The sequence below is a fragment of the Schistocerca nitens genome, chromosome 3 (assembly GCF_023898315.1).
Source record: "Schistocerca nitens isolate TAMUIC-IGC-003100 chromosome 3, iqSchNite1.1, whole genome shotgun sequence".
Classification (NCBI taxonomy): domain Eukaryota; kingdom Metazoa; phylum Arthropoda; class Insecta; order Orthoptera; family Acrididae; genus Schistocerca; species Schistocerca nitens.
Window position 1 is genome coordinate 476,814,181 of NC_064616.1, and position 25,129 is coordinate 476,839,309.

General features: G+C 42.0%; 1 protein-coding gene across 3 annotated transcripts in view; it reads right to left on the reverse strand.

The window, feature by feature from the left end:
- The window catches only part of LOC126248403 (amidophosphoribosyltransferase-like), a 286,462-nt gene that overhangs the window by 35,933 nt on the left and 225,400 nt on the right, over nt 1-25,129 (reverse strand). The window lies entirely within an intron of this gene.

A 25,129-nucleotide genomic window follows, 5' to 3' on the forward strand; every position in this document is an offset into this window, starting at 1 on the left:
AACTCATCCCACACATGCTCAATAAGATTTAAATCGGGGAGGGGTGAAGGAGAGTGGGTGGGAACAGGCAGGCCAGTCCATTCGCCGAATATCCCCTCGTTCCAAGAGGTTTCCACCTGCGCCGTTCGATGAGGTCGCGCATTGTCATCCATAAAAATAAAGTCAGGGCCGAATGCACCCCAGAAAAGACGAACATGGGGAAGGGAGTACTGTGCTACAATAACGTTGCCAGGTGAGTGAACCGCGTTCAAAGATTTGCAACTTAGTTACATGCAGAAGTTACTTTCGTCCATAAGTGTTGCTCACCACTGTACGAGGTGCGGCTAGAAAAAAACCGGACTGATGCTGGAAAAAACATTTATTTACAATTATTTACAATTTTATGTTATCTCCTTCAATGTACTCTCCTCCTCGGTCTCTACACCGCTCCATACGAATTTTCCACTGTTCATAGCAATGCTGCAGATCATTTTCGGTAAGTCCATACATTACTTCCGTCGCTTTTTCTTTTACTGCTTCAACAGTCTCAAATCTAGTTCCTTTCAAAGCTGACTTGACTTTAGGGAAAAGAAAAAAGTCACAGGGGGCCAAATCAGGTGAGTAGGGTGGATGATCTAAGATGGGAATGTTGTGTTTTGCCAAAAACGTCTTCACTGACAACGCACTGTGAGCTGGGGCATTGTCTTGGTGAAGGATCCATGACTTTTTTCTCCACAAATCGTTCTGTTTTCTCCGTACTCGCTCACGTAGGGTAGCCAGGACGCTAATGTAGTAATGCTGATTCACTGTTTGTCCCTCTGGTACCCAATCAATGTGCACAATCCCTTTGATGTAAAAAAAAAAAAAATCATCATTGCCTTGAATTTCGATTTTGACATTCGTGCTTTTTTTTGTCGTGGAGAACCAGGAGTTTTCCAATGCATCGACTGGCGTTTAGTTTCGGGATCGTAAGTAAAAAACCACGATTCATCGCAAGTAATAACATTTTGTAAGAAGGTGGGATCACTTTCAATGTTTTCCAGGATGTCAGAACAAATCATTCTTCGGCGTTCCTTCTGTTCAATTGTGAGACACTTTGGAACCATTTTTGAACACACTTTGTTCATGTTGAAACTTTCATGAAGAATCTGCCTAACATTTTCCTTGTCAACTCCTGTTAACTCAGACACTGCTCTGATTGTTAAACGGCGATCTTCTCGAACAAGTTTACCGATTTTTTCAATGTTTGCATCAGTTTTTGCTGACAATGGTCTGCCAGTGCGAGTGTCATCACTGGTGTCTTCGCGGCCATCTTTAAATCGTTTAAACCACTCAAACACTTGTGTTCGCGGTAAACAATCATCGCCGTACACTTGTTGTAACATTACAAACGTTTCACTTGCAGATTTTCCTAGTTTGAAACAAAATTTGATGTTAACACGCTGTTCTTTCTGTACACTCAACATTTTCCGACGCACAGACAAAACGTCAACTACTTAAAACAGACGCCACGGGCAGACTGAGTGCAGGAGGCAGATGAAACTCGAGCAGTAGGCGGAGCGAGAGTCACGTGACAGGCCACGCGACTTTCAGCCTTATTGCATTCGTTTTATTGTTTCACCAGCACTAGTCCGGTTTTTTTCTAGCCACACCTCGTATATCTACGTGCGGTTCCGCCAAGTTATAGCACATATTGTGGCGAGTTTTACGACGTACGTAAGTTAGTTTTAATGTCAATAGTTGGTGACATGTTATTGTTAACGGTACTATATGCTTTTTCCTACGGAAAGTCTTTGAACAGGACGCCAACGACGTAACTCGTGTGGAACTTGATCAAATAGTAAATAGGCAACAGCGCCCCAACCTGCTGCCCTGTCGTCAGGGCAAGAGGCCACACCAACTTCCGCCCTATTACACCACATGCAAGCAAACGTCACCTTAGGCACGGCTCTTGCGTTCACCTGGGCGCTTTAAGCCATAGAGTAAATATATCTGGAGTGAACACTCACATGCGGAGAACAGGCTAAAAAGGTTCAAATGGCTCTGAGCACTATGGGACTCAACTGCTGAGGTCATAAGTCCCCTAGAACTTAGAACTACTTAAACCTAACTAACCTAAGGACAACACACAGATCCATGCCCGAGGCAGGATTCGAACCTGCGACCGTAGCGGTCGCGCGGCTCCAGACTGTAGCGCCAGAACCGCTCGGCCACCAGCGGCCGGCGCAGAACAGATTTTGTGTTGTCAACATACATTGCCGTCCTGGTCACGTGATCTCGGGACGTCGTGTGTTTGTTCGTATAGCGCCCTGTATATTTAGAATGTCACTACATCCCTAGTACAGACGGATTCTTTTCGTACGTGTCGTGGATTATTTATATATGTTGCGCAGACATTTTAACAGTATCCATTTGATATCGGGAATAAACCAGCTACGTAACTTTTAAGGGCAAGTGATATTACATTCAGCTTCTTTGCGAAAGGTGTCATAGTTCAGATGCACTCGACTTTCGGTAGTTTTTGGTATGATACCGCACTTTATAGTATTACAGAGCCTGAAGTACATTTTTGCAGTGATAGTCCTGCAAAACTACTTGTCAGTACGTTAGTACTTTCGCAAGTGTCCGAAAAACACCGAATTTACCACACATTAGCGATTATATCCCTGCTAATTCGCCCTTTTTTCTTGTATTTCTGCGTATTTATTTTCTCGTTTTTGCGACCTAAAGCACAATTTTTCTTACTGGTGGCACTTTGAGGTATTTATTTAACGCATTTTAAGTACTTGCTCCCAGTTCACTAATAAATAGTAGACGGAGTAATCTAATTGACAAGTCACTGATAAATGCATGGAGGATAGTATTTAATGAAACGCCGGCCGAAGTGGCCGTGCGGTTAAAGGCGCTGCCGTCTGGAACCGCAAGACCGCTACGGTCGCAGGTTCGAATCCTGCCTCGGGCATGGATGTTTGTGATGTCCTTACGTTAGTTAGGTTTAACTAGTTCTAAGTTCTAGGGGACTAATGACCTCAGCAGTTGAGTCCCATAGTGCTCAGAGCCATTTGAACCATTTAATGAAACAACTAACCTTTCCCTTTCCTGTTCCACTAGCAAATTTACGAGAGGAAGCGATTGTTTGTAAGCTTTTGTACGAGCCGTAATATCTTCATTCATTCATTCATTTCATTGTTGCCCTTATGGACAGTGTTTGAACTCGAAAATCACATGATGACACAATTTTCACTTCTTTCCTCTCTTCCTCTTCTCTTCCCAAAATCTCTTCATCCTTTGGCTGTGCTCCTGTTTCCTTTGCTCTGTCCATAATGTTCCTGTCTTCTTTCTCTCCTTTACAATAAATTTTGCACTCCTAACTTTGTTTCTGAAGTATTTCCTGTCTCCTATCATTTGCCTGTTGATCCCTATCTGCCTTAAGTCTTCGTCTATTTCATGATACCAATTTGTTTTCTTGCTTGAGCTGTTTACTACATCAAAAATTTTCTTTGTAAGTCGGTTGTTGTCCATTCTCTGTATGTACCCATAGAAAGTTAATCTACGTTTTCTGATCGCGTCTGTTAGTCTGTCAGTGTGCTGGTACAGCTCTTTGGTAGGTCGCTTCATCCATATGCCATCTCTGTGAATTGGTCCAAATATTTTTCTGAGAATTTTGCGTTCTATTTTTTCTGTGTCTATGATGCCTGGTGCTCCAATTGTGGTTGTTTCTGACGCGTACAATGCTTCTGGTAATACAACTGTTTTGTAGTGCCTAAGTTTGGCCTGCCTCGATATGCTTTTCTTATTATAATGTGACCATGTGAGTTTGTATGCCTTCTGGAGTTTCTTCGTTCGTTCCATGTTAGCCGCCTTGTTTGATCCTCCCATTTGTATGTACTCCCCTAAATACTTAAATTTTTCGACTCTTTCTACGGATCCATATACAGTATGCATGGTGTGTACATTGTTGGTCTGTCGTTCCATATATTGTGTCTTCTCGTAAGATACCTGCAGACCTGTTTTGGCAGCTATTTCATGCAAGCATTCCAGTGCTTCCTTTGCCTCCTGTGTATTATTGCCGAGTATGGCTATATCATCTGCAAATGCCAGACATTTTATGATTGTTTTGGTTTCACGTGTTCTTCCCAGCTGTATTCCTTTAACTTGTTCCTCCCACTGCTTGATAATTTTGTCTAACACCATGTTGAACAGGATTGGTGAGAGCCCGTCTCCTTGTCGGACACCTGTGTGTATGTGGAAGGGTTCCGAAATTTCTCCCATGAACTTAATCTTGGAGGTAGTGTCTGTAAGCGTCTGTTGTATAAGTGTCCTGGTTTTTCTGTCGATACCATATTCTTCCAGTACGTCAAAGAGTGTCTGTCTATGGAATCATATGCTTTTTTAAAGTCCACAAAGGTAACTACAGTGTTTCTTGCCTGTCTGACTTTCAAAAGTGTTCTCAAGTTCCAGATCTGTTCGATGCATGATCTCCCTTTTCTGAAGCCCGCCTGGTATTCCCCAATTTGCAGATCTGCTTGTGGTTCTAGTCTGTTTAATGGCACCTTAGAGAAAATTTTGTATGTAACTGGTACTAGCGAAATGCCTCTGTAATTGTTTGGATCTGACTTATCACCCTTTTTATGTAACGGATGGATCAATGCACATTTCCATTCCTCTGGCACTTTCTCTGTGATCCAAATTTCGGAGATAATCTTATGGATTTTTTTGGTGATGTTTTCATCTTGGAGTTTCCAGATCTCGGCGATAATACCATCTTCTCCGGCAGCTCTGTTATTTTTCATTTGTTTTATGATTTCCTCTATCTCTTCTATTGTGGGTGGATCAGAATCGGCATTAGATGTGGTCTTTTGGAATGTTAATTTTCCTGTAGGTTTTTTGCAATTAAGAAGTTTATCAAAGTAATGTTTGAGAATTTTACAGTTTTCTTTTGTGTTTGTTTCCAGGGATCCATCTGTTCTTCGGAAGCTGAGGCTAGGGGGTTGATAGCCCTTAATATTTTCTTTGAAAGTTCTGTAAAAATTTCTTGTGTTATTTCTTTTGAAATCTTCCTCAATTTCTTTTAGTCTGTTATTGTCATATGCTCGTTTTTCCCTTCTGATTTCCTTCGATGCTAGTTTCTGAGCTTCGTGAAATTCTTTCCATGTTTCTGAATTTCTGTAGCTACTGAACTTGTCCCATGCTTGCTTTCTTCTCTCAATGGCTTCATCACAATTTGCGTTCCACCACCTATGTTTGCGTTTTCTAGGTGGTTGTCCCCAGCACATAGTCTTCTGAACTGCCTTCGCCAGATCTGTCCATGTGTCTATTGAATGCCTATTAATTTCTTCAACGATTTTATCCCTGTTTATCTTCAAGTATTCCGGATCAGGTTTGACTATTTTGTTTTGCGCTGTCTGTTTCAGTCTTGGGATTGGCCTAATCTTAACTTGTAGCAAATAATGATCAGACTCGAAGACTCCTTTACGTGTTCTGACATTTAGAATTTCCCGCGAATTTTTCTTGGATATGGCCACATGATCAATCTGAAATTCTCCCCACACTGTGTTGGGTGCTTTCCATGTTGTAAGTTTTCGTCTTGGTTTTTGAAATTGTGTTGACATGATTCTGAGGTTAAAGTTTTGACAATATTTTATGAGGTGTTCCCCATTTCTGTTCGTGCGAATATGTGCTGAGTATGGGCCTGTTATTTCTCTGAATTTTCTCTCCTTACCAAGCTGCGCATTGAAATCACCCATTAAAATTTTCACATGTCTTTCTGGTACGTTGTTAGTTACTTCCTCCATGTCTTCCCAGAAGTCTTCAATTTCTTGTGGCTTCTTTCTGTTATGGTCACTTGTAGGTGCATGTGCGTTGATAATTGTGTATGCTTTATTACCTGATTTGAAGGACAGTGTCGAGATACGTTCTGATATTGAATTGAAGTCTATGATGTTATCCATGACTGATTTGTGTACTGCAAACCCTGTACCAAACAATAATGGTGTTCCTCTTCTGACCGCAGGTTTACCTTTGTAAATCCTGTAATGTTCTGTGTCGAAATGGTTTTCATCTACGAAGCGCGTCTCTTGAATGGCAAGCGTAATGGCAGCGTAATATCTATTATATAGTCATAAAATCGTAGAAAAATAGGACTACAGAATCAAGTCTTAATTATAATGCGTCTCGAAATTTTTAAACGTATACAGTGTCTCTTACTAAAATGAAAACTATAATTAGAGCTATATGGAATGTACCCATGAAAAGTTACTATCCCTCCTTTCACATATTTTTCTTTGCATCCGTAGCAACAACGTAATTCACCATCGCTATTACACTATCAACAAACGGTGAAACACAACAAAAACTCTTGGTATTATAAACTTCAAACGCTGCAGAAAGCACACAGACACAGCGAAGTCCGGAGATCACGTGACAATCCTGGTTTAATGTTGACAACATGCGCAGAACGCAATGCTCACTCCAGAGATATTTACTCTAGGCTTTAAGCTCATTAGTCTATGCTCTGCAGCTATCAAACAACCTACTCGTGAAGCTGTCCCCACTTAAACAACATATACGACAGTCGACAACGTGAATACGGTTTTAGTTTGTGACATACGTCGCCAAAGTGACAGAGAAGCCTGCGACTGCATCCCCTCTAGATATTTCTCTGCGAACATCATTAAAATTCCAAGAAAGTGGAAATGTGAAGAATACAATACGCCAACGAGGAAGAATAGCAGCTGATCAGAGAAAAGCACCTAATATTTTAGCAGCGGCAACACACGATCGATATGACATACGAGGCAGCATGCGAGTGAGATCGAACATTGGAGTGTCCTACAAATAGTATATTCCAACTCATTTCATTCTTTCTACATTCCGCTCCATTAACAGTTTTATGGCACTGACTTTTAGAATCGATTACAGTTCTCCGAATGGCGTCTGCTGCGCGGAGTGGCCGCGGGGTTTGAGGCGTCATGTCACGGATTGCGCGGCACCTCCCGCCCGAGGCTCGAGTCCTCCCTCGAGCATGGATGTGTGCGTGTGTTGTTCTTAGCGTAAGTTAGTTTAAGTAGTGTGTAAGTCTAGGGACCGATGACCTCAGCAGTTTGGTCCCTTAGGAATTCACACACATTTGAATATTTTTGAATGGCGTCTGGAAATTTGTGCTAAGTTCAATGGGACCAAACTACTGAGGTCATCGGTCTCTAAGCTTACACACTACTTAATCTAACTTAAACTAACTTACGCTAAGGACAACACATATCCATGCACGAGGGAGGACTCGAACCTCCGACGGGGGCAGCCGCGCGGACCGTGACAAGGCGCCGAGTCCGCACGGCTACCCCACGCGGCGAATGGCGTCTGCGAAAATTGCTAAGTGATGCGGCGTTTCTACGCAAAATTTTGTTTACAGACCATGGGTAAATCAATGTTCGCAATATGCACCACAGGTCAGCTGAAAATCCGCGCTCACTGAGGGAAGTGGATAAAAAACGACCGCGGTCTGTCAATGTGTGGAGCGGGCATTGCAACCATCGCATCATTTGTTCCTGTTTCATTTATGGGACTTCAATAGCCACGAACAATCACCAGTTCCCAATATATAAGCTGGCGCAACTATTGGAAGACATCTTACTGGACAGAAGACAATCCGTGTGTTAACGACATGTCTGATATCCCCTTCATTCCGTACAGATACCATTTTTAACATAAGTTATTTGCGGCGCTGTCGTCTTTTTTACTATTTGACCAAGTTACACAAACGCTATGTCGTTCAAGTCCTCGTCAAATTCTCTTTCCATTGCCATAGGAAAAATTTATTTAGCTCCAATAAAATAGTCGCTGTCATAATTCGGCATCAATAAATGTTAAAAATTACTTGCGTACGCCAGAAAAATCCCCACATTGACTGCACTTCGACACACTCCACTTTTTATGGACATATTTGAGGTGGGCTGTCTTTGCTGCCTCAGCCTGTACATAGCGCTGATGGTATTGTGAGAATAATGAGCTTCGCATCCAATTGCACGTAGCTCGCCGACACTGTGGTTTGTGTGCAAGATCGTAATGGAAGCGGTCAGCGCTCTCTTCCTACGATACGCTAATCAGTTCTTCCAGTGAGCGTGGAAAATCTTCTGAGGCTAGTATCACATTAAAGGATGTTACGTATCTTTACAAAAAGAAGTTGAGACCCGCTGGAACTTGACCTGGAAACCTTCCGATCGTCACTCAGAATCGTTATCGAGTGGACTCGATAAGCCGAGTGAAACTGTTGATCTGCCGACAACTCATTAGTACATTTCCAACGTCCTACGACCGCGCAACCGGATAGGATCTTTCGCCAAACACTTCGTGGAAACGAAATATTAGTTTATTTAAACACTGTCCTTACGTGACATCTTTGAAAACTTTAATGGTTGGATATTTCCTTGCAATGGCACAACATACCTATTTTAAAATTAACCGAGAAGATTTCAGTCTTTCAGAAAAAATGCGATTATGCAAAAGAAAAATTAGTGAGGATGGTATTAATGCTTCCTTTCCCTTGTTGCACTAGTTAATCAACTCTAATGGAGTTGATTGTCTTGCAATATAAAATGTGCTTTTGATGGCTCTGAGCACTATGGGACTCAACTGCTGAGGTCATTAGTCCCCTAGAACTTAGAACTAGTTAAACCTAACTAACCTAAGGACATCACGAACATCCATGCCCGAGGCAGGATTCGAACCTGCGACCGTAGCGGTCTTGCGGTTCCAGACTGCAGCGCCTTTAACCGCACGGCCACTTCGGCCGGCTGTGCTTTTGAAGACCACCTATCAAAGCTTATCAAATCGTTCAAATAATACTTTGAAGCAGATACTAGCGACAAATCTACATGGATTAAAGAACCATTTGTAGCCAAAGCTGTATTTAATTTTACTTATTTAGAAGAAAAAAGAGCTGTCTTGCGACAGCCCATTGAAGCCAAAATTTGGCGTCATCAAACTTAGCGATTTTGGACATCAGTAACACATGACTGTATGTTGCCCAGTGGTCAAGTTCAACGAACATTAATTCTATTTGCAACATTGTACTTGTGTTATGCTGGGATTTCAGTAATCACTGAAATAAGAATAAATATCGTGTGAAAATTAAAGTGGAACTGGAAATGAGAGGGTACCTGTATCCAGTTTGATTGCGATAGCTAAGAAGCTGTGCAGTGAAAATTATACCGATTAGAAAGCTATTCAGTAATACATTTCCGATTTTAAAATAAATGTTTCATTTACGAGGTGACTTGAAAAAGTAAACTCCGCATATCGTTCCACGATGAGACCACTGCGCAACAGAAGTGGCGCATTGTCAGAATGTTTTGGGTTTCCAGTGGACACAGATCTGCTGCGGTACATCACAGTCATCACAGTGTCGGAGTGAAATAGCGCTGGCATGGGTGGGAGAGCGCCCCCCCCCCCCCCCTTTCTCTTCCAAGAAAATAATTTAAAAGTCGGGATTAGGCTGGTTTTTAATATTCTCGGAAACGAAAATTTTTATGGCCACTTATAAGTCGCCATTCGTCTTCCAGAATATTAAAAATACTTGATACCCTGAAGTCTAGCCCCCCCCCCCCCCCCCCCAAACTATCATATGCGCGCCCTTGACTGAAACTTACTCCAAACTTCACTGCTGTTTTTGTGGGCAGTGCGTCTAAATTGCAAACAATTTCAATGAAATTCTGCCGGTATATGGACAAAATTCATGGGCAACGGCCTTGCCACAGTGGATACACCGGTTCCCGTGCGATCACCGAAGTTAAGCGCTGTCGGGCGTGGCCGGCGCTTGGATGGGTCACCATCCCGCCGCCACGTGCTGTTGCCATTTTTCGGGGTGCACTCAGCCTCGTGATGCCAATTGAGGAGCTACTCGACCGAATAGTAGCGGCTCCGGTCAAAGAAAACCGTCATAACGACCGGGAGAGCGGTGTGCTGACCCCATGCCCCTCCTATCCGCATCCTCACCTGAGGATGATACGGCGGTCGGATGGTCCCGATGGGTCGCTTGCGGCCTGTAGACGGAGTTAGTATATGGACAAAATTCAATGTCGTGTCAAACAATAGTGAAATGTTGCCAGTAATTTGACAGCGCCGCAGAGACGTGGGTGATGCCTATCGGGAAAGAGGGCCGTCGACTTCTACAACAGACGACAATTTCCAGCAATCGAGGAACTGATTCGCAGCAATAAGCAGGTCCTTCGACGATGAGGATGTTCACACAGCGGTTCTTGAATAGCTCCTTGACCGAGGAGATGGTTTGTCTTCGATGAACTGCCCTGAAGAAAACACCAGTACGTCGGTCGAAACGTCGGCAATTTAGATGTTTTACTAGCATGCAATGACGCGGCCTAATACCCAAAATTATTTTACCGGAGAGTGGTGGAACGTTCCCACCTTCGTTTACAGAGACTTTGTCACTGCTGAAAAATTGTGTCATATATTTGTATCACTTTGAAGTGTAGTGTAGCGTTCAATGAAGTTACTTGGCCTGTCATAATAACCCTAAACTTACTTTTTGTAGGTCCCTCGTATTATTACATCTCTGAACTAAGAATAGTTTAAACGCATTAACTACGCACTACAGCTGCGTTAGATCGACCGATGTGATCATAAGCGACGGAGCACGAACTGTGACTTGCTAAGGAAATCAGATAGTTTGATTTTCAAAGGAACCATCCCGGAATTTCTATATTCATCAGCCATCTGGCATCGACTGCTGGATCAAGGCCCCCCTCCGGAAATCTCCACGCACTACCGAAATCAGCCGGCCGAAGTGGCCGTGCGGTTCAAGGCGCTGCAGTCGAACCGCGAGACCGCTACGGTCGCAGGTTCGAATCCTGCCTCGGGCATGGATGTGTGTGATGTCCTTAGGTTAGTTAGGTTTAACTAGTTCTAAGTTCTAGGGGACTAATGACCTCAGAAGTTGAGTCCCATACTGCTCAGAGCCTACCGACATCAGATCTCCGTACTCAAGTTGCTCTTGCTTGTTTTCTAATTTCGTCCACCCTACTCCACCAGGTCGTCGTCTCAGATTTTTCATATCTCTTGGAATCCAGTGAAGTTTGTTTCCAGCAAATAAGTTTTATTCTGCGCCCCGAAGTAAATAGTTAACTATCCACTGACGAGTCAGGAGCAAATGCCGGGATGGTTCCTTTGAAAGTACACGGCCGACTTCCTTCCCCATCCTTGCCTAATCCGATGGGAACGAAGACCTCGCTGTTTGGTTCCCTCCCCCAAACCAACCAACCAACCAACCAACGTGTCAGCAATTATAGTCTAAAGGGTTAAACAACAACAAAGGATTGAAATCGAAGGTAACTTTCATATATTCCACCTCAGACTTTAATGCACTTTCGAATTATCTTGACACTACCACGTGTAATTGTCAATATCAATTAAATTTTCCAACAGCCGTGTACCTAAGATGGTATGTTATTTTGACAACCAGTCTTGGCATTCCGCTATGCCATCTTCAGGCCCCATATGCCTCTCCCAAAATGAACGATAATGCCATACAGTGCCACACATCCCCGAATTTCGTGAATTCAAACCGTTTCACAAGTGCTTCATTCGAAGACTTGGTATCAGCTCAATTGCTAAGTCTAACATTTTCTGGAAGATGGATCGGCAGAAATGATCGTTCCTTGACCACTACAGTCCCCAGACCTTGTCCCCTTTAAATTTTTGCCTGTGGAGACGACTGAATGGCGAAGTCTAAGCAGAAAAATTAAAAGCAAGATACTAATTGATCGTTGGATGTGTAGGGACCCCTTCACGATACCCTTCCTTTTACCCAAATAAACCCCTTTCAGTACTACAAGAAGCTCGTTTCCAACAACGTGTAGATACTGACGCGCCAGCCGGGGTGGCCGAGCGGTTCTAGGCGCTACAGTCTGGAACCGAGCGACCGCTACGGTCGCAGGTTCGAATCCTGCCTCGGGCATGGGTGTGTGTGATGTCCTTAGGTTAGTTAGGTTTAAGTAGTTCTAAGGTCTAGGGGACTGATGACCTCAGAAGTTAAGTCCCATAGTGCTCAGAGCCATTTGAACCAAGCCATACTGACGCCCTGTAAAAGGAAGGAAGGAAGAAACATCAGGGTTTAACATACCGTGACATCGAGGTCATTAGAGACGGAGCATAAACTCGGAATGTTTCAAGGATGGGGAAGGAAATCGGCTGTCAGGGAAAACCCAAGTCTGGATGGTCTGACACCCTATAAGGCGAAGGGTTAACAATAAATGCCTAGTCAACTATCATACCACACATTTACAGAGACGCGTTGGTTTAAAAAAAATTATTCGTCATGTAAACTCACACGCAGTTACACAACTTTGAAACAAAAATGGCAGTTTATAAATAAATCTATAACAATTGGAGCACCAACACAAGCGAAATGAAAACTTCGTTCTGTAACTAGTTTTATCTCTGCAACAAACAAAAATTATCAGAATTAGTCTATACTACCACCTCCTTAATATTTACTATTCTTTCTGAAATACTGTATACTTCGGCTGTCAGCAATTACTAACACACACACACACACACACACACACACACACACACACACACACTGTTCTCACATTAATTCCATGAGGCTTGACGTCCTGGTGCAATTATTTCAACAGGATGTCTTCCCCAGTAATCCTACCAGGGAAATGGGACCTACCGTTTAACGTGCGATCCGAACCACGTGTCGTTCGTGGCGAATCTTCAGATCATTCGGATGTGAAGGCTACGTTAAAAGATTGAAATTTTCCGTTGTCCCACTCACACACAATCATCCGCGTGACATTTACAAGAAGCCTCGGTCTGGAGAATTCAATTTAGTATCAGCCTTATTTGTTTCAGTCTACCCTCTTCTACACAAAAAAAAATCTATCCAATACAGATAATACCGAATTGAGTATTTACTATATTCCGAAAAGTGGAGATAAGTGAGAGAAAATCTTCTTAGAAAAAAATTATTTTCATTTAAATCTAGAATACAGATGGTTAATATTCATTAAATTCTCAGCAACTTAAAACCTTTGAGTGGCAGGTTGGGTACAATATAATCTAAACCAACTGTTCAGTCGGATATTAAATGTAGTTTTCGATTAATATTAAATTCTTGCAGGGGACATCTAACTAAAAATTCTCTCTCCTTTATCAGTTTCTCATTTGCTGATTCTAAGGATCCATATTTTAAAAAACTACGTCTTGTGTACATTTGTACTGCAAGATTCAGTATCATAACCTGATTCCCACTTTGCATACTGGGCTTTGCGAATGCCTGATTCCCCTCAGAATTTCAGATTACGATTTAAAACTAGTAGCTATTCCCTCAATTAACTGATTTATTGTCTGTAACATGTATCTTCTATTACTTATTCACAATTTGAGAATTTTAGCAGAAAGCTGCTAAATTTGACAAATAATCACTGGAGTGAAATAATGTTGGACGAATGGCAAAAATCAATCGTATTATGAGCCACTGACAGATTTATGCACGCAGTTGAGAGAACAAACAATCGACAAAGAGATTGAAAAAACAGTATATGACTATGAATTAGATATTTTATAAGCGAAAATAAAAAAAATTGAAAACTGCACAATTTTATGAGAATAGCAAATAACAGGAGCACGAGCAAACAACTCAGTAAAGAATGTCAGGATGCTTCTGTAGGAAAAGCAGTTTTATTCCAATCAAAGTTTCGGGTCCTTAGTTACATGCAATACTAAACAATTAGGCTCCTTACAAACAAATACGAACTTTCTCAATTTGGGAACGGCTACAGACTGACTATAATGACAAAACATGAGAGCTAATTGTACCACGTGTCGTCGTTGTCGTCGTCTTCTGCTAGAAGACTGTTTTGATGAAGCTCTCCGCGCTAATCTATCAATTGCGCGCCTCTTCATCTTCGCGTAACTTACGCAGACAACATCCATTTTAATCTGCCTATTGAATTTTACCCTTGGTATAGCCCTACAATTTTTTCCCAAACTTCTCTCCATTACCAATTAAACGCACCTTCTTGTCGCAGTATGTCTTATCAACAATCCCTCGGTTTAGTCGAGCCATAAAGCACTTTTCTAGTCGTCTGAATGCAGTGCCCCTTCATTAGTTAGCCGCTCTGCCCATTTAATCTTAAGCATTCTTGCTGTCTAAACTGTTCATTGTCCATTTTTCAGTTACATATAAGACTGTTTATCTGACAAACGCTTTCTGAAAATAGTTCCAAACAGTTTATATTGGATGTTAACGTAACGCTCTTTTTTTCAGCTGCTAGTCAACATTTTATATCCTCTACAATTCTGCTATTGTCAGTTCTATTCCTGTCCAAATAGCAAATCTCGTCTACTGCTTTCAGCGTCTCATTTATTAATCGAATCCCCTCAACACCACCCGACGTAAGTCGACTACACTGTTATGCCGTGTAGTTCTCACACACTACGTATTCTCTCACTTCGTATTCGTGGGTCCTACACCAATTACAAGACCACTCTCTAAATCGTATTTCACCGTGGGATGTTATTTTAATTGACAGTCACTGTACATGCAGAACCATAATAACAGAGACACTTCAAAGCAAGCGATTAATTACTAAAAAAATCGCATTGTGATTCTGTTCGGATGCAATGCTTGCGGATGGTCGCCCGTGCTCACGAAACTGTGGGCTGATAGCCACCCTTCAGCGCTACCTACTTCTCTCAAACACACAAAACATGCACTGCATTTCAACAAATTCACACGTTTAGCAGACAGACACTTATCTTCACTAGTGGTCACCAAAATACACTGATGAGCCAAAACATTATGACCAACTGTTCAGTTTTCTGCCGGTCCACATATGGAACACAATACAGCAGCGATTCAGCGTGGCGCTGATTCGACAAGCCCTTGGTAGGTCCCCAGAGTTTTGTGGCAGCAGTTGCCTATGACCGATCACGCAATTCCCGTAAATTGCGGGTCGGTGGTTTGTGGGCGCGGAACTGGCGAAGATTGAAAAACCAAATGTGTTCTATAGAGTTCAAATCAGGCGACTTTGGCCTCCAGCACTCAACGTGATGAGTGAATTCTCAAACCACTTCAGCCAGATTCTGGCCCTGCGACACAGACAGTTATTCTGCTGGAAGATGCCATCGCCGTCGGGGAATACATCAAACATGAAGGGATGCAGGTGATCCACAGTGATTTTCACGTTGTCCACAGCCGTCATGGTGCTTTCAATTACTGTCACAGATTCCAAAGATGCCCTCGTGAGTGTTCCCCATAGCATAATACTGCCCACCACCGGTCTGTGTCCCGTAACAGTCCACGCCCCGACCCGTCCCCAACACCCGCGTCCGTGGCGCGTAGTATGTTTCGAGTAGCCGATTGCCGGAATGACTGCGTATCCAGACACGAACGTCGATCTGGTGTAACAAGAAACGTGATTCAACCTGCCAGGCGACATGTTCCCACTGATCCACGGTCTCATCTCCATGATCTCGTGGCAACTGCAACGGTTAACTGACAATGCCGTTGGGTCAACATGGGGATACGTAAGTCATCTGCTGCGGAACTCCACGTTCAGCAACGTGCGGTGAACGGTGCGCTCCGAAACACTTGTTCCTGACAAGGATTGTCCTCTTTCTTCAGATCTGCCTGTCGGGCGAACCTCCGACCTCCACATCCCGTGATAAGGCGTGATCGTCCAACACCTGTCGCCTACTAGTTGTTTCACCATTCTTCAACCACTTTCCATAGATGCTCACAACAGCAGCACGGTAACAGGCTACCGCCTTGCCTGTTTCCGAGATGCTCGTTCTCAGACCCCTGGCCTTTATAGGCCCTTTGTCAGAGTCGCTTACGACATTGGATCTCCTCATTTGCGGCTGTACTGTCGCTACAATGATTCCCCATACGTCTCTGATCCGCTTCTACAATGTCTTTACTGCGTCACGTGCCCGTGTCCGCAACACTAACAGGTAGCATTCCGTCTTGAGGTGAGCAGTGGTCGTAATTTTTTGACTCATCAGTGTATATCCACATACAAAATCGAGAGCCTTTCGTGAAGCCTGGAAGTCTCACCTTCTGCAATAAGTGTGTTTGCTGTAGAATTTCTTACGTTCGCAGCAAAACTTGTAGAAATGGGTCTACGCTACGCGCGAACTCGGGTTTTAACAGAACCAAGCTGTGGTGAGCAATACATTTTATGGCCGAAGACATAAATAACGCAGCGAACGTCCTTTGTTATCTTGACCCTACCAGGGCAGCTGAAAATTTCCACGGCTCTCACGCGCGAGAATCTGTAAGATGATGCAAGTTTGAGTATTCGCTACTGGCCGGGTCACACGACACACACATTAAACTAAACAAACAAAAAAGAAAATAGTATCTCTCTCTCTCTCTCTCTCACACACACACACACACACTCCAGTTTGCCGATTACCAAAAGCAAAGGGCTAACATGGCGTGAAATCCCCGACGGCAAAGAAAGAAAACACAATGTCGTTAAACCAGCCGTTGTAGAATAACTTTGCCACAACCATCAGCCTCATTTCGCATGCTGCCTACATAATATTAAAGATAGTAAACAAGAGACTGGAAAGAAAAATGGAAGGAAGTCCGGCTGAGGAAGAAATTAGGTTTAGAAGAATTGTATGGACAAGAGATGCAATAGAACTCTTACCCCTTCTAGCAAAGAGATTTACTGAGAAGGGAGAGTGTCTGTACTTTGGAGCCTATACTTCCGTTTACAGACTCGGAAGAAGCTTTTGACAGTCAGCCTTCAGTTGCACCAAAAGAAGAGAATACCATCTGGAAACAATAAGCGAAAGGTGTAAGACAAGGTTGTTATCTACTTACATTCTTCAAAACATATTTTCTGTTTGCTTGTATCCCAGTACATTCGTGAAATTTTAGTCCTCAAATGTCATGACTAGTGAGCGTATAGTGAAAGTTAAGTGCACAGATGACATGAATTCGACAATAATTATTACCATAATTAGTGTGCTGAGTGAATGTTTGAAGATACTGTTCTCGTTTTTAGTGACATGCAATGTTATCTTACACAGCGCGAAAAAACAGTGTTTCATATTTTGAGGGGTGGTAGTGTGGACATGGTCCGGCACACCTACTCCTACACGTAGATCTATATTCCGCGAGTCACTGTAATGCGTATTGCAGGGGGTACTTTTTATTGTATCATGTATTAAGGTTTCTTCCCCTTCCAGTATGAGACTGCATCATCACGTATTTATTTAATATCTGAAAGTTTAAAAATATATTCGAATAACGGCAGTAATGATGAGAGTCTCTACTTATTTCTGTTACTACTGTAACTTTAACTTCGCTTCATAATTTAATTACTGTTTTATTTTGGTTGTGGGCGATTTATTCGCTGCGTTTAAATAACTCTTAATCTGCAACAACATGAGTGTTTTAGTAAGTAAGCGATTATTAATTAAATTCGACTTCAACTGCGTCTATTGAGCGATTTTTTTGTAAAGGCACTTACAGCCTTCGCCGAAGTATGAGCTCGCGAAAATTTTCACACGACACGCTCATCTGAATGTTATTTTAGCAAGTTTTATTAACCTATGTGAAGAATCTTATTTTTATAGTTGACAAGCTGCGCATACTCAACGAACAAGTAAAATGGTAATTAAGGTTAAAAAGAAGAAATAAAAATCGCAGTGGTATGAGCCAAAAGTAATTTTTAATCTCCGCTGCGTGTAAAGCATTTTCAGACATGAAATAAAGTCGCAGTGATGGTGGAACAGAAGTGCCAAAACATGTTTGGGTAAAGACGTCAGTGGCTTATGTTTTACGAAAATGAAACTGCCACCATTCGTATCATAGTAACCACGAGTTTATGAACTCGTGTTTTTTACACAAGGACAGACACTGACAATTTTTACGTGAAAGAAAGTGAAAATCTTCCTAAGGCAATGAGAATACATGGCCAGATAGAGGCAGACTGGTGGTTTACTAAGATCCGTCAGCGTGGTGTATGTAACTCGCAAGGCCAGGTTCACCTGGCGGCCCAACTGTGCTAACACGGTGAACGCGTAATCATTTAGTGCGGTATAATGTCGAAACTCTCATCCACTGTTGAGAATGTCGTCCACGCTTTACGAACGTCTAGCGAAGCTGACTCAAGCACTCTGATATGAAAACAGTGTACCTTAATTTTGTACAGGCTCTACCATTCCAACATTTAGATATAAATTCGTGCAGACACTACGAGCTCCTCACATAAAATCTGAAACAAATCTGGCAGATTATTCCGAACGAAAGAAGATTCATGGCACCTAATGTATAGCGTCTTCTTGTTACTACAGGTCGGCGATAGGAACTTCCTTAGAGACCAAGCACGGAACCAATCAATCACGGCATAAATTAGAAACGATTTCATTATTTGACTCGGGCGATTTAAAACTTCTATGTGGGTGTTTCCGACGGGCATCCTGAATCAAATTTACACGCGTTACTTCAATGCCATCTTGTCCAGGACGTTAGAGAGAAAACCTTTAATTTTATTACTTGCAGGCTCCGGCTATCATACTTGCAACAACTCGCTTTGATGCGTAATGTGCCAGAGATTTACAAATATGGCGCATTTATTAGTAAAAATGGCTAACTGTATACATAGACGAATTTTAACTTCGATCTTAAGCTGCAATAAATTTTGATGAATTTAACCCAACTATTTATCTATTCACATCATCATCTAAAGAGTAAAAGGTGTCAAACAGAAATGATATATATTTGCTTGTAAAAACTGTATCATTGTCCGACAGTACCGTTAATTCGAGAATAAGGTGGTCAAATATTATTATGGCTTTGTTCATTTCTGTGCAAGAGGAAGGCCAACTTGCAGGTAATGGTGGCCAATTTTGTTGCTGGTGTTATATTTATCATATCTATTATTATTTTAGAATTGTGACAAGCTGTTCACTACAGACTTCCTATGAGAGTAAATTAAAATACACACTAGATATTATAGCACGTTTATGTGAAAGCATATCTTGTGCCTAAAAGTTGTATTACCTCGAATTTTATTCCGTATGACAAAGGATGGATGTATACCAAGTCAGTCAACTTTTTGATACTTTCATCACCAAAATCACACTGTGGCGAAGAGGATTATCGCTAAACTCGAACATTAATCGAAGATTAAGAAATTATAATGTAAAAATCTTCATGGACTGGTAAAGGCTTTCGTAACATCTTTCCTGAGACAAGTCAGATTCAGTAAAAAGATAGTGTGTATTACCAGCACTCTGAAATTGGCACTAACGGTTAGCAACATTACATCAGTGAATAAATTAACTACGAGGCTGTAGTTAATGTTTCGGACTGCTCAGACAGGTGACTACAAGACGAACGTTTGCGAATCACATACAAATTCAGTTACACCATTTGGGTCAAGGAATTCTATTTTTCGTAACTATGCATTTATTTTTAGTAAGACACAAACGAAATAAAATATGGACAATTTGTTAACTTATTGTTTTCTGTGTATCCGAAGTCGGCAACAGGGACATGATTTAATGCTTTGGCACGTGTAATAAATAAATTTTAGGTCGTCGACAACTGGCTCTGCAAGTTAGTTTACACATTTAAGGACCAATACGATATGCTATAGCCATATTCCGCAAACCACCCTCAAGTGAATGGCAGGAGGTACTTCCCATTGTAGCACTTATTAGTCTGTCTTCCCGTTCCTTTCGCGTGTGGAGCGCGGGAAGCATGACTGCTTAAATGCCTCTCTCCAAGCGGTAATTACGCTAATATTGACTTCGCTGCCCCTACGGAAGCGATACGCAAAAAGGTTTAGTATACAAACCTACATCTCTCACATAATACTGATTCTTGAAATTTTGTAAGTAGGCTTCCGCGTGACATATTCAATCTTCAGGTTTCCACCATTTCCACGACACTCTCCCATGCTTGAAACAAACCTGTGACCATTGCTGCTGCCCTTCTTTGTACATGATCGATATCTCCTGTTGGTCCTATATGGTATGGGTACCAAGCAATTGAGCGAAATTCTAGGATGGGACGCACAAGTAATTTATAAGCAGTTTCCTTCGCAGACTGACTGTATGTTCCCAGTGTCCCGCCAATGAACCGACGTCTGACACCTGCTTTACTTGTGACTTAAACCGATGGGATGATTTCATACCCCCCCCCCCCCCCCCACACACACACACAAAATATCAGATCGAGGTATTTGTGCGAGTTGACTGATTCCACTTGTGACTCACTGATACAGTAGACACAGGACATTATGTTTCTTTGTTTCCGTTTTGCGAAATGCACAGTTTTACATTTCTGAACATTTAGAGGACGTTGCCAATCTCTTCTCCACGTTAAAATCATACATTGGTGCAGCTTTTTTTCAGATAGTGCCACATTTTACAGGGCAATACATCTGCCCCTTCTGATGTCTTTTGCAACCCGCAATGTTATACCTGACCTTCAAGAAGTACGCGCAGGGTTTTCTTATTCTCTCGCTCGCTATGCGCAAATTAAGAGGGCTGTTCAATAAAGAATGATCATACTTAATTTTGATCGTGCTTCTCAAAGTAGTCTCCTGTGAATGCAATGCACTTGTCCCAGCGTTTCTGCCAGTCTTCAAATGCATGCTGGAAACCATTTTTTTGAGCGGTCCTTCAAAATCACCTCAGCAGTCTTCACCACTGCTTCTGATGATTGATAATGACTCCCACGAACGCGTTTCTTCATGTTAGGGGATAGAAAAAGTCACATGGGGCTAAGTTCGAACTATAGGGAGGGTGAGGGATGCCCTTCACGTTGATTTTTACAAGATCTTCAGCAACAACATTGGCAATATGCGGCCGCACATTATCGTGGTGCAGCATCCAGCCTGCTTCACGGAAATGTGGTCTTTTGCGCTTGATATGAACTTGCAATATTTTTAGGACATCCCTGTACTATTGTCCAGTTACTGATGTGTGTGCAGGTACAACATGCTTGTAAACCATCCCATGAATATCAAAGAATGAGATGACCATAACTTTCCCAGCAGAAGCAACCACTTTTGTTTTTTTGGGGGTTGGTAATGAAGGAGATTTCCACACTGAGCTTTGCTGTTTGCTCTCAGGATCAAAACGATGTAGCCAAGTTTCATCAGCAGTGATTACGTTTGAAAGAAACTCCGGATCTTCCTCTAACATCAACTTTAACTGCAGACCTACACACGAATGTCCTTTTGTTCGGGAATCAACAGTCTTGGAACCCATCGCCCACAAACACCTGTCATGTGTAAGACAGAACAGACTCTCCGTAGACCTCCTGTAACATTGGATAGGCCTCAGCCACAGATTAGTTGAGACGAGAGCAGAATTTCAAAGCCATATGTTGTTCCTCGCGGGCTACCTCCATTACAGCGGCAAGCGATACTGAAGATATCGAACCTTGCCTGCCTCTCACAGGCGGGAACCAGGGGGTTGCAACAATGAAACTACTGCGACGTGTTTGTTGCACATTAAGCTAACAGAATATCATAAGATTAAATTTTATAAGCGAGAAATTATGACCATAAAGAACCATTCTTAATTGAACAGCTCTCGTATTAGTCCTGCAGAAAAAATTAACAGGAACTCTTGGTAAAAATTTAATGTAGTTAAATTTTGTACTGCGATACGTTTTCACTAGAGGCCGTAGTTCGTGGCACTCCCTCCTACAACTGTATAAAAATTTGCAACTGCGCGAATATCTTCCACATCCAGTCTTTTTTGGTCTTCATTGACTGTTTTTATTACGCCACCGCCTTAGTCGAGAACTTACAAACTGTAAAACTTACGTCTGTGTAGGTTTTACCTAACAATCTTGTGAATTTTAACAGCATAAAATAAACTATTACACCGTTGCATTCGTCGTGCTTTATGACTACGAAAATAATGTAGTTGTAATGGTGTGGATGGAATTTTCAAAGTAATTAGTTTTAGCGTAACGTTTACAAAATTCGTTTTTCTTTCATTACCATCATGGGCACGTTTAAATTAATAACGTTAACGAAATATCCGACTATAATGGTGGCGTAACTGCCCAATCAATAGAGACCAAAGGAGGTCAAATATCGGGACTAGACTAGTTCGTGTAGTCGGAAATTTTTGTACAATAGCGCCACGAACAACATACTACAAATCCCGGGATGAATGTGGGGGTGCAGGTGCGTTTCAAGGTCACTTGAATCTGCAATTTTTTTGGTTTCCAAGTTGTCATGAGTCTGTGAAACTGGACACACACACACACACACACACACACACACTGTATCACTGTTTACGAAACATTCAACCGTTCTCTGCTAAAGACAGAATTCTTTCCTGAAACCTATTTCGTTTGAAAGCAAACATGAACAAAAGTGAGCTTCAGCTTGAAGTGAAAATACAACAATACTATTATACATGCAGCACATGATATGATGTGGTTTCGTCTCTTTAATGAATGAATGCTTACGAAAACAGTGTAATAAAGAAGTCTGCAAGAAAAATGTCTTTTAATATTATGTTTTAAACAAACCTTGGGGTCGGAGAAAGATGGTTTCCGCACTACTTTGTTCAGCTAGTTATTTTAAATTTCGTTGACAAAAACTTCTCCGTAACTGCGGTTTTCGTCCCGCAGCTTTGATTTTTCCTTGTAAAAATATTGCCGAGACACTCAAACTGGGTTATCTGTTCCAGTGCTGCATTACTTATTATAGTTTTACATCACATGGGTGACTTTCCCTTTAATGCTGTAAAATTGTAATAAGTGCAGTATACAGGAGCAAGTAATCGACTTTCCGGATCTTGGTTCTGACATAGGAAGAAATTTCGACATCGGAATTGAAAACAATATCCTAAAATTTAACGCAATCTGTGAAACAATTGGAAATACGCTACAAGAAAAGCCACGAAAGAGACAGAGATGAAGTTTTACTAAGTCATGGCAGTACCCATTACGCTCTATTGATCTGAAACCCGGGTTCCCACACAAAACGATATGAGCACGATCCAGGTTGCGGAAATAAGATTTCTTCTTAGAGTTTTAGGGTGCACCAGAGAAGATCGCTCCAGGAATGAATACACTAGGAATTAGTAACAAGTTGAGCCAATACACAAGAAAACAGACCTAAATAAAAACAGATGATGGGATCACGTAGACATAATGCACGAAAATAGACTTTAAAAAAATTATTGACCATAAACCACGGCCGGCCGTTGTGGCCGAGCGGTTCTAGGCGCTTCAGTCTGGAATCTCGCTGCTTCTACGGTCGCAGGTTCGAATCCTGTCTCGGGCATGGATGTGTGTGATGTCTTTAGGTTAGGTTAGGTTTAAGTAGTTCTAAGTCTAGGGGACTGATCACCTCAGATGTTAAGTCCCATAGTTCTCAGAGCCATTTGAACCACAAACCACGAGGGACAAAACAGAGGCGAAGACCACGGAAGAGACGAGCTGGACCTTATTCACCTACTCCATAAAGGAAGGAGGAAGGAGAGAACGTTGTTTTCCGACTTGATGTTGGTCACCATTTTCTACTGTTCTTGCTGAGGATTATAAATAATCAGATTAAAGCTGCCCACGACAACACTATTGAGTTCGCTGTCACTGATGATAAATGATAGCAGCACGAAAAACTGGGGATTATCCTACACACAAAAGATATTTATGGAAACATTTTGCTTACTTTTCTGTTGCTGAGGCTTCAAGACGTTCAGTTGTTAAGCTAGTGCTCTACGTTAGTAATACATGAGGTAGCTGAGCCCTCTTTTTTAATATAAATGGCAAAATACTCGTATACTGTAGCGGTCACTGTAGGACCTGCAGCACGATGCGCCCGAAATGGCAAGCCGTGGCAAGTTGGCCACACTTTCCCCATACAGAGCTTTAATGTACGTTCACACGAGCCATTGAAACTGCATGTTGCGACAATATGGTCTGGAAATGTTGTCCGGCAACGTTGCTGGCCATACGAATTGCAGCCACACGTCTGCGACATTGCTCGAGCAGATTGGTTTACAAAGACCACTGCACTCCTGCCAAATAAACGAAAGCGAATTATGGTAATGGAAATGTTCGGCTCTCCGCTTTTTTGCATTCCAAAACGGAAAATCTTAGCAATAAAACGAGAAACTGGGCTTTGTAAGTCGTTCATTTCTAAGTAAGCGAACTGAACCCGAAACTGTAACTCGTGAACTCAGCAACATACATTTTTCAGGATTTCATCAGAATGTGGAAACACGATTTTGAACATATCGTAAAAAGAAATCGCCTGACAATTTGTAAAGCGAATACCAATGTGACAGTCCACCATTTACGATCATAACGGCAATCACTCATCGTTTTTGGCTACTGGTGATTCATACCGAAGTTTGACCTACTTCTAAAGCCGACTTGTGACCGATATTTGTATCTTGGCACCAGGAGTTTGCAATGCTTTGGTAGAAACATTCACAGAATACATTGGAATAAATTTGAAATAACGATCAAATACTTATGTTAATACTTTATCATGGTTCGCCGGTGCAGTGAGAGAACTATTAATTTCATAAATGCGACACATCTACGACCAGAGTTACGGGACGTGGAAAATAATGTAAACAGAGACCATAATCAAAAAGGAGAAGTTGGTGAGTTTCTGTCCATGAACACGGAAACGCACGTGATGAAGCTCACAAAAAATTTAAATGTTTTAAGAAACTACGTAGAATACATCTATGGCTCACTGTTGCAGATCATCTTCTGATATGGCGGTAGCAGAGAGAATGTCCTTTTTCAGATTACGGTCTTTGTATATCTTACTTTTTATGTTGAACACTTTCGATCGTGTATCACATGAAATTCATGGTTCTCTTGTTTGTCTAATTCTACATTCCTGCAGAGAATTAACAAATCGAGTGAAACTACGAATGTGCACCAAATCACGACCATAAGCGAAATAATACGGTTTCACCGCTCAGATTACATCACTTGGCGCTGCAGTGCTATCGGCGAGAAAAAATGAGGATGTAAGGGTGAGAATGAGAGAGATGCATTTACAGACAAGGAGAGAGGCAGATATGGCTTGGACACGAGAAATATCCTCCGCTCCTAACGGACAACAACGCCAGCACCTCGACCACACCTAGACAACAGCTTGCT